This window comes from Lithobates pipiens, unplaced genomic scaffold, assembly GCF_037356315.1.
Source record: "Lithobates pipiens isolate NorthernLeopardFrog02 unplaced genomic scaffold, aLitPip1_a1.2 Scaffold_27, whole genome shotgun sequence".
Classification (NCBI taxonomy): Eukaryota; Metazoa; Chordata; class Amphibia; order Anura; family Ranidae; genus Lithobates; species Lithobates pipiens.
Window position 1 is genome coordinate 121,059,087 of NW_027507788.1, and position 18,871 is coordinate 121,077,957.

General features: G+C 43.6%; 1 long non-coding RNA gene across 1 annotated transcript in view; it reads right to left on the reverse strand.

Annotated features, from left to right (window-relative positions):
• Positions 1 to 11,432: 11,432 nt before the first annotated feature.
• The window catches only part of LOC143933219 (uncharacterized), a 120,801-nt gene continuing 113,362 nt past the window's right edge, over positions 11,433 to 18,871 (reverse strand). The window contains exons 2-3 of the long non-coding RNA XR_013263054.1: positions 13,480 to 13,576; positions 11,433 to 11,766 (exon numbers count right to left, since the gene is read on the reverse strand). This is a non-coding gene — a long non-coding RNA (uncharacterized LOC143933219). The remainder of the gene's footprint in view (positions 11,767 to 13,479; positions 13,577 to 18,871) is intronic.

Below are 18,871 nucleotides of genomic sequence, written 5' to 3' on the forward strand. Positions count from 1 at the left end.
TCGTCACATGTTTAAAATAATAACAAAAAATCAGCCTTTGGAATACAGAGTAAAAATAAATAATTAATAGCAAGAAATCAAATCTTTATTTTGTGGAAATAACATGGTGTGGTTGGATTTCTGCCAGTCACAGGCTGTGTCACGCCCCTCCAGCCTGTGTCTTAGAATAAAAGGGAAGTGAAGCCTCCATCAATCTACATGCAATATCCCTGCACCATTGTGTTTAGCTGGTTAGTGGGTATAGAGGAGGAGGGAGGGAGTGGGCTGTCATTTACCACTGTGTATATGCCCACATGTGTGTCTCTATGCTCAGATGTGATGGGGAGGAAATGCGCAGCATAGAAACTCACTTAAAACTGAGCATGTGCAGAGTTGCCACCACAGCTGCAAAATCCCTAGCTGAATTTAGGATATGAATAGAAGGGGGAGATAGAGAGCAGCAGAACCAACCAGCTTTTTTGCAGAAAACAAATCTCATAATGACTGAGTACAAACAGCATGTAATACACCATTTATTGATGTTTTCTTATGATGTGGGTTTAAAGACACTTTAAACATTGCACTGCCATTTCATGTCAGTATCTGTGTTGTTTCTATTGCCCTCTGTAGTTCTTGAGACTCCAAATGAGATGTCATGATGTGAAGGAACACAGATGCTGGGCAAGACTAAATGGCACAGTGTTAGGTATCTATGGTCTACTTCCCTGTCACCTCACACAGAACCACTCAGAAACTACACATGAGTCCCAGAGAATCATGGGACATATTGGTCTGGGAAATGATGTCATAGCTATTTAAAAACGCATTTTACAGCGATCAAGGCAAAAGATTTCAAATAATGGTGTGCTTATGAGTGGTGGTAGTTGTGAGAGATGCCATACTTGGGGCAGGTGAGTTAATCTTGCAGTTGAGCCTTAACTGACTACAAAAGGGAACAAAGAAGAGCCATTCTTTGCCCTTGTACACATGGTCGGACATTCCGACCACAAAATCTGTCAGATTTTTTCTGCCGGTTTTTGTCCGAAACTGGTGTTGCATACACACGGTCGGACAAAGTTGTCAGAAAATCCGATCGTTCAGAATGTGATGACGTTAATTCGTTACGATGGGACTACGTTCAGGCTAGTAGCCAATAGCTTTGGTCTCGTAATTTGAACTGAGCATGCGTGCCACTTTGTCCGATCAGAATTCTCTACAAACGATCGGACAAAGTCTGATCGGATCATGTTGTCGGAAAATTTTATATCCAGCTCTCAAACTTTGTTGGCCGGACATTCCGATGGAAAAAGTCCAATGGAGCCCACACATGGTCGGATTATCCGACAACACGGTCCGATCGGACATTTTTCATCGGAATTTCCAACCGTGTGTACAAGGGCTTAGATAGGGTTTACAAACACTGCAACATTTGTATGTTCTTGCTTTCCATATTTGTAATATTGTATGCAGAACAGGCAAAGTAACCTACATCCTCCTCTCCCCTCCATCAAGTAGTAAATAACCCATTTTCCTCGCCCCTGGTCCACTCTGTTCAGGGAAAAGAAAGACTTATCGGAGCTTGCACAGGGCTATGGACTCCTTCCCTGGCCACATGTGACAGCACTGGACCAATTGCAAGGCATTTAGCCCTGTCACATGGGAGTTAGTTGATCTATTTGTAAGCGGGGGTGAAGTGTAGCGTTTTCACAGAGAGAATCACACGCACTGACTTTATAAACCAGCCGTTTAGTACCGGAGAGATGGTAGTAGAAAGAGTATTTACAACAGTAAGGCACGTAGTTTCACTCCAAGCATGGAGGCACAGATACAAAGCACAGTCACTTCTGATGTTAGCGGAAATTGTATTCATCAACACTAGAGGCACTTTCCACTGACTAACACATTATAAACTCAAGCAGATGATGCGTATCTGTAGAGGCTGCTATTCACACACTTTACCCGGAAACAATTGTATTCCTTCATCATGGTCCAGCTCTTCCTGTTCCCTCTCAATGGCCTCCTGTAAGATAGCAGCAAATTTCACCGTACCATCAGCCCTCACTCGAGCTCTTAAAGAGGAAGTAAATCCTGATGGGTTTACTTCCTCTTTCATTCCCTGCAAAGGTAAAGCATAATGGACTACTATGCATCGCATAGTAGTCCATTATGTGTCACTTACCTGACACAGGAGCCAGCGATGTCACCGCTGTCCCCTGTAGTCCGGCGCATCCATCTTCTCGGTGGGTCTCGCTGCTCCGCCGCTGTCATTCGGCGAAGCCGTCACTCCCGCACTTGCGCACGGGAGCCGCCACTCGTGGCATATCGCTGTTGACCGCAGCGCGCTCAGTGCGCCTGCGCGCCGCTGTCTTTCGGCAAATATCTCCTAAACCGTGTATGTTCAGGAGATATTTCTTGTACCTAGAGGTAAGCCTTAATTAAGGCTTACCTGTAAGTCAAAGTTGGTTGCAATGGTTTACAACCACTTTAAGGCTCTCTTTAATGAAGAGGACCATACACCAGCGAGGGACTGGTCCCGGATAAGCTGATCAGGGTTAGCGACCCCAGTTCCAGCGGGAGCCATTTTCTCCTCCAACCGGCACCAGATTTCCTGTAAGGTCACTGCAAATTGAGGAATAGTCTCTAGGTCATACTATTCCCGACAATAGAAACTCTTCTGAAGTACTCTCCCCATACAAGCTTTCTAGGCAGCTCACAATAGCCATTCTGCTATCCCTTTCCTTCTCAGGCAGAACCATCACATCCTGGCGGGCTTCTCCTTCTAGCGCATTGACTGCCAAATCGGCAAAGTGTGCTGCGGGTATGTCAAACAAGTGGACCGAACTGTCCAATCTCTGCACCCAGTCTGTCAGGGGAATATTTGTGCCATTACATTTTGGAATTAGGGCCAAAGCCATTCCGTATGGTACAATGATTGACTCTCTAGCCACTCCCTGCTTGAGGATGATGGTTCAGACATCCTGCCCACTACGCCAAAATGTAAGTGGGGTAGAGTGTAGCGTTTCCACAGAGGGAATCACACGTACCGACTTTAAAAACCAGGCAACATTTATTACCGGAGAGATGGTAGTTTGAAAGAGTATTTACAGCAGTAAGGCATGTAGTTTCACTTCAAGCATGGAGGCACAGATACACAGCACAGTCACTTCTGATGTTAGCGGGAATTGTATTCGTCAACACTATAGGCACTTTCCACTGACTAACACAGTATAAACTCAAGCACATGATGTATCTATAGAGGCTGATATTCACATACGTTACCCGGAAACAACGGTATTCCTTCAGCAGATGGATATAGGTATCTGATACACTTGTCCCGCCCTCACAGCGAGATCACCTGTTTTATTATTCGCCATGAGGAGTCTTTTATGCGACCAGGATTACTGATGCAGACTCCGTAGGAACCCTGAGCTATCCCTCACAGGCCGGAACACTCTCCCTATCTTCTCCTAACTCTCCCTGACAAGCGGGTTCTCTATCCCTGTCTATGCACACATGTGAACTGAACTAAACGTGGCTGGGCTTTCTTATATAAAGGTATCCACCCAAAAATAGCCAAACAAATCTCCCGACAAATCTGTCCTGTTCTCCAAAATGGTGCTGGAGACAATAATAGAGCCCAAACAACTCTGAACATACGTACACATAAACATATCAAATTGGCTGGAAAGTGAGTATATACACTTGCTAACCCACTACCTCTTGCAGCCAGCTAGGCTGCCCTGCACTACAGCTGCCTACATGTTGGGTGATTCATACTGCTGTAGATTGGAGGAATCAGATTTCCTTTCTCATGAAATGTACTGCCAAACTTGAGCTATTCCATCTTGATGGGCCTTGTGTTGTAGAGGTACTCCTGGGTGGTGGCCTGGAGCTACCTGGAAAAGAGAGCTCTAGTGTATAAAAATTCCCTGAGACAGTATAAACGCTGAGAAGAAGAGAGTCCAGAGTTAACAAATTGTATTCCTTACCTTCCTTAACTGCCTGATAATAAAGATAGTCCTAAAGCATGATCTGGTTAAACAGCCTGTTGGAAGGGGCAGTTATACACACATCTGCAGTGTGGTAGCACACATGTGGTATGTCGTGTATTAAAATGCGTTACACTTCCTAGCGTACATTCCAGAAGGTGAACAGCTGCAATCTATGAGTTGTGGAACACACAGCACAGCCACATCTTCGGAGCGGCGATGCTGGTGTGCGTTTCGCTGGTGCGAGCATGAATATGACTCCTGAATCAGGCAAGGATTAATTCTCACATTAAACAAATCAAATGTTTTTGAGTGTAATAAAGAATTTTTTTTTTTTTTTTTACCTGTGCTATAACAAGTGAATGGGTACCCTTAGTGGAAATAGACATCACAATATATGTAAGGCACAGGTTGGTGGTGTGATATATATGTGGCCTTGACAATATATTGCAATTTGTATATATATGAGCTTGTTATAATTTTAAGGTTTATCCAATTGATATAATTATATGATTGTATGCTTTTATGATGATATATATGCATGTATCTTTTTTGAGTTGAGCTTAGAACTAAAATGTCTGACATATGATGGCTTAATCAGCTTACCCCAACTAGGGGGCATGTGGGAAGATGCTGACATTGGAGAATTTGTCATGTCATTCTGTTATATTAATGGGGCAAGAGCAATGGTCTTCTTGGCTCTGAGGAAAAGGTTTTTTTACCTTGAAATGCATCAGCCTATTGGATCTCTACCTCCTGCCTCACTATGGACTGAATAACATGGTACCACGTGATGTACTTTGATGCTGGACCATGTGAAGACTTTTACTCAATTGTAACTTTGTGAGTATAATACTTACCACTTTTTATTAAAAAAAAGAGTGGTTTTAAGGATAATGCACTAAGTTGGTGTGCCCTTTCTTTCTTCCTCTTGGGGTTTCAGAATATCAGGATCAGTCTTCAGAGGGCAGCAAAACGTGGCTCATCCTTATAGAATCAAGATGGAGATATAACACACTCACTTTGGGCGGGCTCACTCCCAAGAACAGAAAAATTTATGTTTGTGACTATTTGAACATTGATTAAAGAAGAAGTAAAGGCTATTTTTTTTTTAATGCAACCTGCAAGGCAAAGGCATAATGAGCTAGTATGCATAGCATACTAGCTCATTATGAATAACTTACCTGAGAATGAAGCCCCCGAAGCAGTCCTCCGTCTTCATCTTCGCCGCTGCCATGTATCCCGGAGTGACTTCCGGGTCTCGCTGCTCCGGCGCTGTGATTCGCCGGAGCCGCGATGATGTCACTCCCATGCGCACGGGAGCCGACACGAGCGGCATATCACCGTGATCTGCGGCCTGCTCAGTGCGCCTGCGCGCCGCCGTCTATGGCACATGCGCCGTAGACAGCGGTGCCTGTCTTTTTGTAAATATCTCCTAAACCGTATAGGTTTAGGAGATATTTCTTGGACCTACAGGTAAGCCTTAATCTAGGCTTACCTGTAGGTCAAAGTGGTTTGTAAGGATTTACAACCACTTTAAGGTAACAGCAATATTTCTACTAGCCTCATGTTTCACACCGTTTTCTGTAGTATATACTCAGCCAAAAATGTAGCATGTCCACATTCTCTGACCCTCATTTCTTCTATTAGGTCTACACGTTCTGACAGTCCTTTCAAGCTATACATATATTGAACATAATGTGCAGCCCTTTGGTGATGTCAAAGGCCGTATTTGAGGCCCCCTTTAGCTCATACGTTGACAACTACCAACTTAACCAATTTAACAGCCAAAGACTGCTTTAAACTGAAATCTTATCTGCTATGAGTAGTTGTACATCACCCTTATTCTTTGGAACCCCTTATTAAATAAGCCAGCTTTTATTTCTGTTACTCTGTCTTTTTTGCTACCAATATGCCTCCATTACATTACTTTAAAAACAACATGTCATCCAAGCTTTTTCCTTTAGTGGGATATAATATCGTGTTCATCCCCTTGTTAAGGATTATGGAAACATGACCCCGTTCAAAGAGAGCTGCACAATAATCAAAGCGAATATTCTACTTATTTGGATTGTGAATTTTCTCTGATCTATTCAATTTATTTTTTGCACCGCAACAATACTACACCAAGGCTTACAGTAGGAAATAAATGAGCAATCATAGTGACTTAAACTGATGCATTTCAGTATGAGGAAGAAGGAAAGAAATTGTGAAAGCAGAAATACCACTTTATTTTTAAATTAGATTTCTGACTAAAACCGCACTTGTGTTCTGAAAGCAGCTGAAAAAAAACCATAGATGTCTAGGTATTACACTTTGCAGCATGACTTGCTTAGGCTGTATCTTAAAACCTTGTGATGGTAAGAGTGGGGGTAGTGCTGGTTAATCTTCTTAACATAGCAGAATGACTTTGGAGTCCATCTCCTTCAGTTAATTTGAATGTATTAACACTGGCTGCATTAAGCTGGCCATAGACTGATTGAAATTTGGCCTGTTTAGCAGGAATCGGTTGAATGTCAATCAGTGTATGGACGTTACTGCTTGATAGAAGTCAATCATTTGGTCAACTTATGTTGAAGGGACATGCTGGAAATCAATCAGCTGCTGCAGCCAATTGCAGTGAAGTATGACACTGGCAGGGATTCCTTCATATTTATGTATTTATTACAGGTACTTACATAGCGCTGTCAATTTATGCAGTGCTTCACATACAGTATCTCACAAAAGTGAGTACACCCCTCACATTTTTGTAAATATTTTATTATATCTTTTCATGTGACAACACTTTGCTCCAATGTAAAGTAGTGAGTGTACAGCTGGTATAACAGTGTACATTTGCTGTTCCCTCAAAATAACTCAGAGCACAGCCATTAATGTCTAAACCATTGGCAACAAAAGTAAGTACACCCTTAAGTAAAAATGTCCAAATTGGGCCCAATTAGCCATTTTACTTCTCTGATGTCATGTGACTCTCGTGTGCACAAGAAAGCCTGCAAACAGTTTGCTGAAGACAAGCAGATTAGGGGCATGGATTACTGGAACCATGTCCTTTGGTCTGATGAGACCTGATTTGAGTCTGATGTATTTGGTTCAGATGGTATCAAGAATGTGTGGCGGCAACCAAGTGAGGAGTACAAAGACAAGTGTGTCTTGCCTACAGTCAAGCGTAGTGGTGGGAGTGTCATGGTCTGGGGCTGCATGACTGCTGCCGGCACTGGGGAGCTATAGTTCATTGAGGGAACTATGAATGCCAACATGTACTGTGACATACTGAAGCAGGGCATGATCACCTCCCTTAGTATTCCAACATGATAACGACCCCAAACACACCTCCAAGACAACCACTGAGCTAAAGAAGCCGAGGGTAAAGGTGATGGACTGGCCAAGCATGTCTCCAGACCTAAATCCTATTGAGCATCTGTGTGGCATCCTCAAACAGAAGGTGGAGGAGCACAAGGCCTCTAACATCCACCAGCTCCGTGATTTCATCATGAGGAGTGGAAGAGGACTCCAGTGGCAACCTGTGAAGCCCTGGTGAACTCCATGCCCAAAAGGGTTAAGGCAGTGCTGGAAAATAATGATGGCCACACAAAATATTGACACTTTGGGCCCAATTTGGACATTTTCACTTAGGGGTGTACTCACTTTTGTTGCTAGCGGTTTAGACAGTAATGGCTATGTGTAGAGTTATTTTGAGGAGACAGCAAATTTACACTGTTATCTACGCTGTACATTGTAACAAAGTGTAATTTATTCAGTGTTGTCACATGAAAAGGTATAAAAATATTTTCAAAAATGTGAGGGGTGTACTCACTTTTATGAGATACTGTATATCTTTTTTACTGTATAAAATGTAGCACTGACCCCCGAAGGAGCGGCTGGTTATTTTTGGGCTTACCGTTATCTCCTCCTCATGCTCGTCTAGGGGCCCAATAAAGTAGAGACCGACACTTGAATCCACTTTAGGGATTTTTATTTGCAAAACGTTGAACAGAACACAGTCTCTCAGTAAGGAATAGAGGGTATGGGTAGTAAAGCTCAGGTACTCTTGGAACTGCTAATACTTGAATGTCTCTCTTTATACAATCCAGGGAATAGCCATTTGCAACTGGATGTTACAGCTATTGGATAAATCCCCTTTTTGTGGATTTAGCAACCGACAGGTGATTCAAGACAAAGCACACACAGTCTCTGCCACAGACTTGATTGTAGAACTTTAGAATGAGAAAAGTCTCTGCCACAGACTTGGTTGTAACTGAAGGATGAAACTAGGAACTTTCATACGGTACGAGGATCTTGCAGCTGGTCCGGCGATACCGTAAGAATGTGGATTTACATTGGTGTCCTTTCTAGCTTAGCTTCCAGGCTCTTACCGAGCAGCCAGCCCTGTGTGTGGCCCTCTTCTGAAGAGTCCTCCCCTGGTTGTGTTCTCAGTTGCTGGGCCTCTCCAAAACCGAGACGGCACCGGACCACCTTGGAACCCTCCTTCCAGTTACTGTGCATCGGGCTAGCAAGCCCTGAGACTTGGAAATGGATGGATCCGCACCCCAGGCCATGAGGGCCTCTGGCGGCTGGTCAGGAGGACCAGGGATTCAGAACATACTTCTGAACCGGAACCCCGAACCACGTGACCTCAACACCCTAAGTACTCTCTCCTGGAATACATAGTGAGAAAACGCACCCGCTGATTGGCTCTGAGAGAGACATTGGTACCCAATGTGTCCAACCAGACTGCATTCCAATGCCTGCCAAAGGTGACACCCACACCCCTTTCCAGGCAGAACATAATACAGTCCGGCCAAACTGATGCTGAGACCATAATTTACTGTAATTAACCCTAAAACCCAACTATGGTCTTAGGAACATTTAAATTGACAAAAACATAGCGCCTGCTCTTCAGGAGCCCAGCGCTACAAAAACATCCATGCCCAGCTTTAAACCTAAAAAATCTACAATTTAAAAAGAAGATTTAAATCATATGAATAAAAGGTAACTGTTGTTTGCACCCTTGGTAGCGCTGTAGCATGCCCTAACCCCAGGCAGATTCCTTGCTCTGTACATGTTTGGCAGGATGTCAGGGATGGGTCCTGGATGGGAGATATGTCTGACCGTTATTTGGGTTGTGGTCCCTTTAAGAAAGATGAAAAGAAGCAGTGTTAAAGAGGGATTCCACCAAAAAAATAAAATATTAAAAGCCAGCAGCTATAAATACTACAGCTGCTGACTTTTAATAAATGGACACTCACCTGTCCCGGGTTCCAGCGATGCCGTCAGCCGAGGCCGATCGATCGCTTGGCCCTCGGCTGCTGCCGCCACCATTCTAGGTGAGGGAATCAGGAAGTGAAGCGAATCGGCTTCACTTCCCGGTTCCCTACTGCGCTTGCACGAGTCGCGCAGCGCAATAGGAATTCTCTGCGCTGTCTCTGAGACCCGTGTGTGTCCTAGCAGACAGCACGGCAGGACAGGAAATGGCGTAGACTCCCACAGGAGTCTATGTCCGGAAGTGGGTGTAAATACCTGTCTTTGACAGGTATCTCCACCCTCCTTCCCCCTGAAAGGTGCCAATTGTGACACCGGAGGGGGGGAGGGATCCGATCAGCGGAGGTTCCACTTTAGGGTGGAACCCCACTTTAAGTATTCAGGGATTCTCACCCATGTATGGTGAGGGGTTCTGGAGTGATCCAGAAATGGGACTGACTTGCAGTTTTCAGGATTAATAAGTACCATCCAAAAATCAAATGTTGAGTTCACATCCAACAAAAATTTTATAGCCTGCACATTCAGCTTTTGTCTGCCGAAAAAGTCAAATCGGCTGTCGAAAACACCGTACTAACGATCCGAAAATTGATGGGCACAGTGGCTGTAATTTATGTTTTTTTCTGAATTTTTCAGTTTGCTTGCGCCCCCCTAAAAATTTTGAGCACCAGCTGCCACTAGTTTATATGTGTGTGCATATGTGCATTTATATATATATGTGTGTGTTTTTATATATGTGTGTGTGTGTGTTTACATGTATGTATGTATGCATGTTCTCCGAAAAGCAATCCATGCTCAGATCACTTTTCAGTGGCATTTGACAGCCGGTAGAGAGGCAATATGTTGCCTACTGACCACCTGTTTTAACCCCTTAAATGCATCATCACTATGCTGCAACTGCATGCAATGCACACAGCTGCAGGGGGGTTGGAGTGCAGCCCCATTCACCTAGGGCAGTGTTTCTCAATTCCAGTCCTCATGGCCCACTAACAGGTCATGTTTTCAGGCTTTCCATTATTTTGCACAGGTGATTTGATCAGTTTCACTGCCTTAGTAATTACCCCAGCTGTTTCATCTGAGGGAAATCCTGAAAACATGACCTGTTAGTGGGCCATGAGGACTGGAATTGAGAAATACTGACCTAGGGGTATACTTCAAGGGTGCCCTGACTGGAAAAAGATTGTGAAACACCGACATAGAGGAACTGATCTCTCCATTTTCCTCCTGCAGCCGCTGAATGCCTGTGGGTGGGAGAGGAGGAGAAGCGGGGGGAAATGGAGAAATCGGTTCCTTTATATACGGCCACCCACTTGGGATCGGGCCCTGGTGTTCCACCATCGGGCTCGGGGAAAAGAGCCCTGTCCGGAGGTCGGGGGGGGGGGGCCTCCATGGTTTCTTGCATCGGGGCCCTGAAGGTTCTAGTTACGCCACTGCCTCCTATTATATGTTTTTTTGTAAATCTAAAGACAAAAATCTGCAGAAAATCTAATAGTGTGTATGGGGTCTAAAGCCTCATACACACGCTTTGATATTTGGGCGACAGAATGTCAGATTTTTGTGGCATGCTACTCTCATGTTGAAATTGAAGAGGTTACTAATACGAGAATTTTCATGTAGCCATGGTGTTGAGCTAATAATAATCCGCCAAATCACCTCACTGCCAGACTTCATGTATCACTTCCAGAGGTAATGAACAGTCTTTTGCAAGCTTTGTTTTTGTTGTTTTTATTGGGAGGGGGGTACAACTTGGATAGGGATTAGGAATATGGGATGCCCATAGGATAAGTTATTGCCATCATATTTAAGGATTTAGTACATTCTGAATAAAGTTAGAGCTGGAAGATTGAATGTGCACATTGAATTAAGTACGAATCTCCTCCTGCATCTCCATGCAGATTGTTGCTCCTCCTGAAGCTCAACCTCCGCAGACTATTCCATCTAAGCGTTCTCTTACCATCCGAATGTGTGGCGGCAGAGACATCCCTAATGACCGTATTAAAAGCAATGTTCTTAGATCTCTTTCACCTCCTGCCCTTGTTTACTCCTGTTCACTTGGTTCCTCCTTCACGATTGGGGATTGGTCAGGGCTCCCACACAAGCTGCCTGCCATTCCAGTTCCAGGCCCAGCCCCTTTTCTAGAACATTCTCCTCCAAAACAGGGGAGGTGGCTCAGAGTGTCAGGAACCATGAAACAGACTGAGACAGAGGTACAGTCAAATCACACTTGTTTATTAATAAAAATAAAAAAGGTAAATAGAAAAAAGCGTAGTCAAGCATAGCCAGAGTCCAGTAGCCAGAACGGGTAGTCAGCCAGTCCAAAGTTCATAAACCAGATCGGGTAATCAGCCAGTCCAGAAGTCAGGGATCCAAGGAGAGCAACTGCAAGCAGGATAAGAAGCCAGGAGGGATGTCAGCAAGCCAGTCTTGAAACAAACAGCAGTAGGAGATGGTTCCTTGTGATGTGACCAACGCAAAGGCAAAGGAAAGAGCTGGCAGGCTTTAAATAGGCAGGTCAGACGAGCATCATCAGGAAAGCTGGTAACTGTGGAAAGAGAAGAGAGCTGGAAATTAGCCAACAGCTGAGTGGCCAGACCAGAGGAGGAAGGGATAAGCCAGCCCTGACACAGAGCTGATGTGCAGGTGGTCACACCCACTGCTACTCTGACCACTCCCAGCCTCCAGATCAAAACAGACAGGCCTAGCATGCAGCATAAGCCTGCCTAAATTTGCCTGCGCTTGCTAACCTAGTAAAATAAACCTTACTAGCACCTACCTATTGGTAGAGGGTGCTACATTCGTTTGACAGAATACAATGTCAAAAGTGACGTAATGTGTTAAATCGTTTTGTATGTATTCTTTTGCTTCTGAGCATGCGTAGTTTTGTTCTTACGATTTTTTTCATACGAAAACCATACTAATGCAAGGAAAATCAGACGTTGAGTTCACATTCAACAAAAATGTTATAGTCTGCTCATCCAGCTTTTGTCTGACGAAAAAGTGAAATCTGTTGTTGAAAGCACTGTACTAGCGGTAAGATTTGTGGACGATCGGACGTCGTCACACAACTGACGTCCAAAAATCTTTAGTTGACTAAAATCGAATGAGTTTTGTTAAATTGTAATGCATTATTTAAGCATTTTTCTAGAATTTCCAAACTCATTACACACTCCTGGAGTAAAAAAATCGAATTAAATAATCTAATAATATGTTATTATTTGGGGTATTAAGGTTTGAAGATGCTTTAGAGAAACAGATTTAGCCATTGTGATATAAAACGTCTTTATAAATAAAACTAAGTTTCATAATCAATAAATCAATAATTATTGCTTTTTGACAAACAGTCAAAGTGTAACTTTAAAATATATATAAAAAAAAAAATTAAAAAATAAAAACTGTAAACTCTATTGGTTGTAATGTCATTGCACATATTAACTGAAAATATATTACCAACATTGAATATTAAGAAAAAATATAAGAAAAGCTTTTTTCCTATTTTTTTTCTTTCAGCAGCTTAGTAGATGCACCCTATTTATTCTTAAGCGCTAGTGCAGTGTTAGTTTTGATGTCGAATTTCAATTTAGTTTTAGTCCTTTGGCTAAAATGCCATTTTAGTTTTAGTTGTATTTTAGTCTGACTAAAATGGCAATTTAGTTTTAGTCATATTTTAGTCATCTGAATTGTTTTAGTCGTATTTTAGTTGACTAAAATAGTGTTAATTTAGTCTACGAAAAGATTTTAGTTGACAGTATTAACACTGATTTTAGCTAATGCAGTCCTTTATGCCAGTGTCCTGCTTTTTATATTTTTTAAAATACTAGTTGTTTTTAACGCTATATAGCGTTTTAATATATGATGCATTTTTGTTGGGTGATTGGATCATTATTATCTGTGGCTCAGTTTTGGTAAATGTCATTTTTCCTGTGTTGTATTCCTTGCTGTCACTTGATAAGAAAACTCAATTTCTTATGTAGGATAAAATTCTAACATTGCTGCGTACAGATGAGATTTGTCCTGAGGGAGAGTTTTGATGATGACTCAGCAGTCCAAATCATCAGCCATAGCCCATGGCGGTAAGTCAGGAGACATTAGTAATATGAAACAAGCTGAGGCGAGGCTTTAGCAAATTAACACACATATGAAATTAGGATACAAAGTATTAGGCAAACCCAATTTCTTACACTGTATGTAAAGAGGTTAAATGAAAATCTTGTCATTTTAGTGAGCTTTTACTAGGTGTTGGTTGTTTGAAACATACCTAAAATGCTTTTGAAATAATTGGCACGTTTCTTTCCTTCACTCTATTTTGTATAATCCTGTTTCATAAAAAGATTTGTAGGTTTTGACTTCGCTGACTATTCCCATTTCATAGAAAAAAGAAAAGAGACGGTTATGGAAAAGCCAATAAAGCTTTTAATAGACAAAAAGTCACGCTATTCAATATATGAACCAAAAAAGGTATAAATTAGAAAGTGACACTGTGTTAATCAATATCAGTGACTATACACAACAAAAAATCATATTAACCACTTCAGCCCCTGGAAGGATTTGCCCCCTTAATGACCAGGCCATTTTTTGTGATACGGCGCTGTTTCGCTTTAACTGACAATTGCGCGGTTGTGCGGCATTGTACCCAAACAAAATGTATGTCCTTTTTTCCCCCACAAATAGAGGTTTCTTTTGGTGGTATTTGATCATCTCTGCATTTTTATTTTTTGCCCTTTAAGTGACAATTTTGAAAAAAAAAAAACAATAAACAATACTTTTTACTTTTTGCTATAATAAATATCCCTAAATGAAAAAAAAAAAAAAATTCTTCATCAGTTTAGGCCAATATGTATTCTTCTACATATTTTTGGTAAAAAAATAAAATTGCAATAAGTGTATATTGATTGGTTTGTGCAAAAGTTATAGTGTCTACAAAATATGAGATAGATTTATGGCATTTTTGTTATTTATTTTTTACTAGTAATGGCGTCGATCTGCGATTTTTAGTGGGACTGCAACATGGCGGCATACAGATCGGACGCTTTTGACACTTTTTTAGGACCACTGACATTTATACAGTGATCAGAGCTAAAAATAGCCACTTATTACTGTATAAATGTCACTGGCAAGGAAGAGGTTACCACTAGGGGGCGATAAAGGGTTAAGTGTTCCCTAGGGAGGTGTTTCTAACTGTGGGGAAGTGCAGTGACTGGAGGAGAGAGATCACTGTTCCTGATCAATAGAAACAACAGATCTCTCTCTACTCCCCTGTCAGAACAGGGTTCTGTTTGTTTACATACACAGATCCCCGTACTGGCTCTCTTTATAGTGATCGCGGGAGGCCAGAGGACATCGTGGCCACCCGCATTGGCACCACGCTGGGGTCGCTTGGGCCCCCTATTGCTCTTGAAGCTCCCAATGTACACCTAGGGTGATTCTCGCAGCTGTGCCAACCTGCTGCAATATAATGGTAGCGGCTGGTCGGCAAGCGGTTAAAGTTAAAATATCCATATAGCAGCCATATGTAATCAGTTCTAAAAAATGTGTAGAAAGTTGCTCAATGTGGTATATGGAAAAGAAAGGTGCTTCAATGAAGTTCCACCACCTAAAATCAAAGAGGTCCTCCATTACCTTATTAATAAGGACACTTACCTGAAAGGATGGACCATCTATTTCTAGAATGGTCATACATGCTTGCCGATAACCTCTGCAGGGTAAGGTAAGTGATGAGGCCTTTTATGGATCCCTGGAACATGCTGGTGTTAGGGGAATACAGTTGTAGCAGTGTAGTTGCCACTAGTAACAAACATCCACCAAATCACCCCGCTGCCAGACTCCCACATATCATTTGCAGAGACAATGAAAAGTAATTTGCTGTGTTTTGTTTTTGTTTATTGGGGGGGTACAACTTAGTTGGGGGAAAGGGGTATATGGGATGTCCATAGGATAGTTCACTTTGCCATCATATTTGTAGATTCTTTCAGATTAACACATAGGTTGAGCCTGAAGGAAGGATGTACATGTTCCAAAGCTACAGTCTTTTTCCTGCATCACCATGCAGACTATTGCTTCTCTGCTTAACTCGTGCAGACTATTGCTTCCAGGACTTCCTCAACCATGACCGTGTAAGGATGAGGACATCACTCTTGACCGTGTAAGGGTGATGTTCCCGGAAATTCTTTTTCTCCTCCTGCACAAACTTATACTGTAGTAATTAGTGTAATGTCACATCTTCTTTAAGCAAAAAGGACCCATTCTGAATAGTTCCTATTGCAGGCTCTGGTTGCTCGCTGCTACTAGGCCAGAGGCCTGCAGTACCTCTCCCCAGAGGCCTGGTAGTTTAACAGCACATACTGAGCAGTGGACTACTGTTCACAGCTAGCCTTGCTTGCAAATACTGTGCCCTCAGGCCACATCGATTTGACACAACTCCCCACAGTCTCTCCTCTGATCCAGGACTCATCATTGACCGTGTAATGAGGACTTCACTAATGACCGTGCAGAAGTTAAGTTCCCTCACAGACTTCCTGGCACATCCAGCCCTCCACTGTGGTACACTCACCAACCTTTCTCTGCCCAGAATCCTTGATGGAGAACTTAACCAGACCGTACGTTCCGACAGCTTCACCTGCCCCTCTGCTCCAGGAGCTCCTCATCAATGACAGTATGCTGATGAGGACAGAGGCAAAGTTCCTTCACAGTTCTCCCTGGGCCTCCTCCGGTGATTGGTGCAACCCCCCAGATGGGGGTGCCCTCCTGCTGCTGTCTAGTACTCCATTCTCCACTTCACCCAGCCAACAACCCCCCAGTGGCATGTTACGTCAGCTTATATAGGAGGCCCGTCCCCTGTCAATACCATATAATGTTGAGGATTGGTCAGTGCTCCCACATGAGCTACCTGCCACTCCAGTCCCAGGCCCTGCCCTTCTTCCAGAACATTCTCCCTGGAAACAGGGGATGCGCCTCAAAACTAGAGCACAGGTGGCCACACCCACTGCTACACTAACCAATCCCAGCCCCCAGATCAAAACAGACAGGTCTAGCTTGCAGCATAGGCCTACCTAAATTTACCTGTGCTGACAGTCTTTCTAGTAAAAATCCTATTACTGGCACCTACCTATTGGTAGAGGGTGCTACATGGTGTTCTAATGAGGAAAGAAAATTGAAAGATGGGCTATGGCGCTAAAACCCAGTGCATGTTCAACTCTGTGCATACAAGTATATGTGCATTTAATGAATATAACAGTGCTATCAAAAATTATTTTAATATGTCTAATGTATGCATATAAGTGCTAGTGCTACGGTGGCCCATACATATACTCTGATGATATTATTGGTATCAAATTCATGAAAATTCCTAGGAAATTCATAATAAACATACAAAAAATAATAATAATAATAATCAAAAAATCAAAACAATCCAAAATGTGCAAATTGATTAATCTCAGCAAGCATGCAAAATTCGTGCAGAATATTTAGTCCCAAAGAACGTCTTTCAACATAAGAACTTTTCCAAAATCGCATTCAGAAATCGCTGGAAAGTCGCATGCTGTAATATTTCAAGAAGTGGTAGCAAAGTAAGGTGACTAGTGCAAAAAAAGTGCCAGTTATCAATGTAGAGAGAAACACTCTTCCCCGGTGCGCCACTCAGTATTGTGGAAATGTAATTGCTCTCACCAGATCAACTACCCCTGTGGGGTTAGACGAGCTTTCACAGTATAAGCCACTGTGCTGCTAACTGAATGCTGCTGCTGGTGCGCTGGGGGAATGTTCACTCTTCACTTCAAATGTACTCCGTGATTATGTACATGGAGGAAAGAAATGCATATCCATGGTGCAAATATGTTTTTAAAACCGCTTTTATTTAGTTATAAAAAGAGTTACTCACATTTACTCGTAGAGTAATTTGCGTATATAAACAAACAGAAAGGCAAACTCCGCCGCCGCTACTGCTGCTGGTTATGGAAAAGGTGCACGTACGTAACCACGCCCTACGCGTTTCGTCAGAGTGGCGTCTTCTGGCTCCATTGATAACTGGCACTTTTTTTGCACTAGTCACCTTACTTTGCTACCACTTCTTGAAATATTACAGCATGCGACTTTCCAGCGATTTCTGAATGCGATTTTGGAAAAGTTCTTATGTTGAAAGACGTTCTTTGGGACTAAATATTCTGCATGAATTTTGCATGCTTGCTGAGATTAATCAATTTGCACATTTTGGTTTTGATTTTTTGATTATTATTTTTTTTTGTATGTTTATTATGAATTTCCTAGGAATTTTCATGAATTTGATACCAATAATATAATCAGAGTATATGTATGGGCCACCGTAGCACTAGCACTTATATGCATACATTAGACATATTAAAATAATTTTTGATAGCACTGTTATAATAATTAAATGCACATATACTTGTATGCACAGAGTTGCACATGCACTGGGTTTTAGCGCCATAGCCCATCTTTCAATTTTCGGTTTTGACACACGTGCCTGGGTTTCAACCCGCCTGAAATCCGGACACATATAGCAACAGTTCAACTGTTCTGTGGCCCCGGGCGCAACATCTACAGCGGCACATCGATTCCTCCCGAGCCCGCCGACATCAATGTACATGTCACATACTGCCTGTGCAAGAGCTGGGCAGCGAGCTCCCTGTGACTGGCTGAATGAGTTATGTGCGTGCAGCGTTCGAATCTGTGATTGGCCTGGTGGAGCTGGTAAGTCACATCTGGACTGAGGGTGATCGCGGCTGCCAGGAGTCCTGCCTCCCTGCCTGGTGCGCTGTGTTTCTCCTGACTGAGGTGAGGTCTCTCTGCCAATCCGCTCTTCCACCCACCCGTCTGTCAGCCGCCCCTCTATGTAAGCCAGCCCCCTCTGTCAGCCCGCCCCCTCTATAAACCACCCCCTTCTCTGTAAGCAACCCCCCTCTATCAGCCCCCCTCTATGTCAGAAACCCCCCTGTCAGCCCCCCTCTCTGTCAGAAATCCCCCTGTCAGCCCCCTCTCTGTCAGCAACCCCCCCATCAGCCCGCCCTTCTCTGTAAGCCACCCCCCTCTGTCAGAAACCCACCCCCTCTATCAGTCCCCTTCTCTCTCAGCAACCCCCCTGTCAGCCCCCCTCTGTCAGCAACCCCCCCCTATCAGCCCCCCTCTCTGTCAGCAACCCCCCTCTATCAGCCCCCCTCTCTGTCAGCAACCTCCTCTCTGTCAGAAACCCACCTGTCAGCCCTCTTCTGTCAGCCCACCCTTCTCTGTAAGCCACTCTGTAAGCCACTCCACTCCACTCTGTCAGCAACCCTCTATATCAGCCCCCCTCTCTGTCAGAAACCCCCCTGTCAGCCCCCCTTTCTGTCAGCGGGGCTGGACTGGGGGTGATCGTGGCTGCCTGGAGTGTTGCTCCTGACTGAGGTGAGGTCTCTCTGCCATCCGCTATTCCACCCGCCCGTCTGTCAGCCCACCCCTCTTTGTAAGCCACCCCCTCTGTCAGCCCGCCCCCTTTATAAACCACCCCCCCTGCCCTTCTCTGTAAGCAACCCCCCTCTATCAGCCCCCCTCTCTGTCAGAAACCCCCCTGTCAGCCTCCCTCTCTGTCAGAAACACCCCTGTCAGCCCCCCTCTCTGTCAGCAACCCTCCCGTCAGCCCTCCCTTCTCTGTAAGCCAC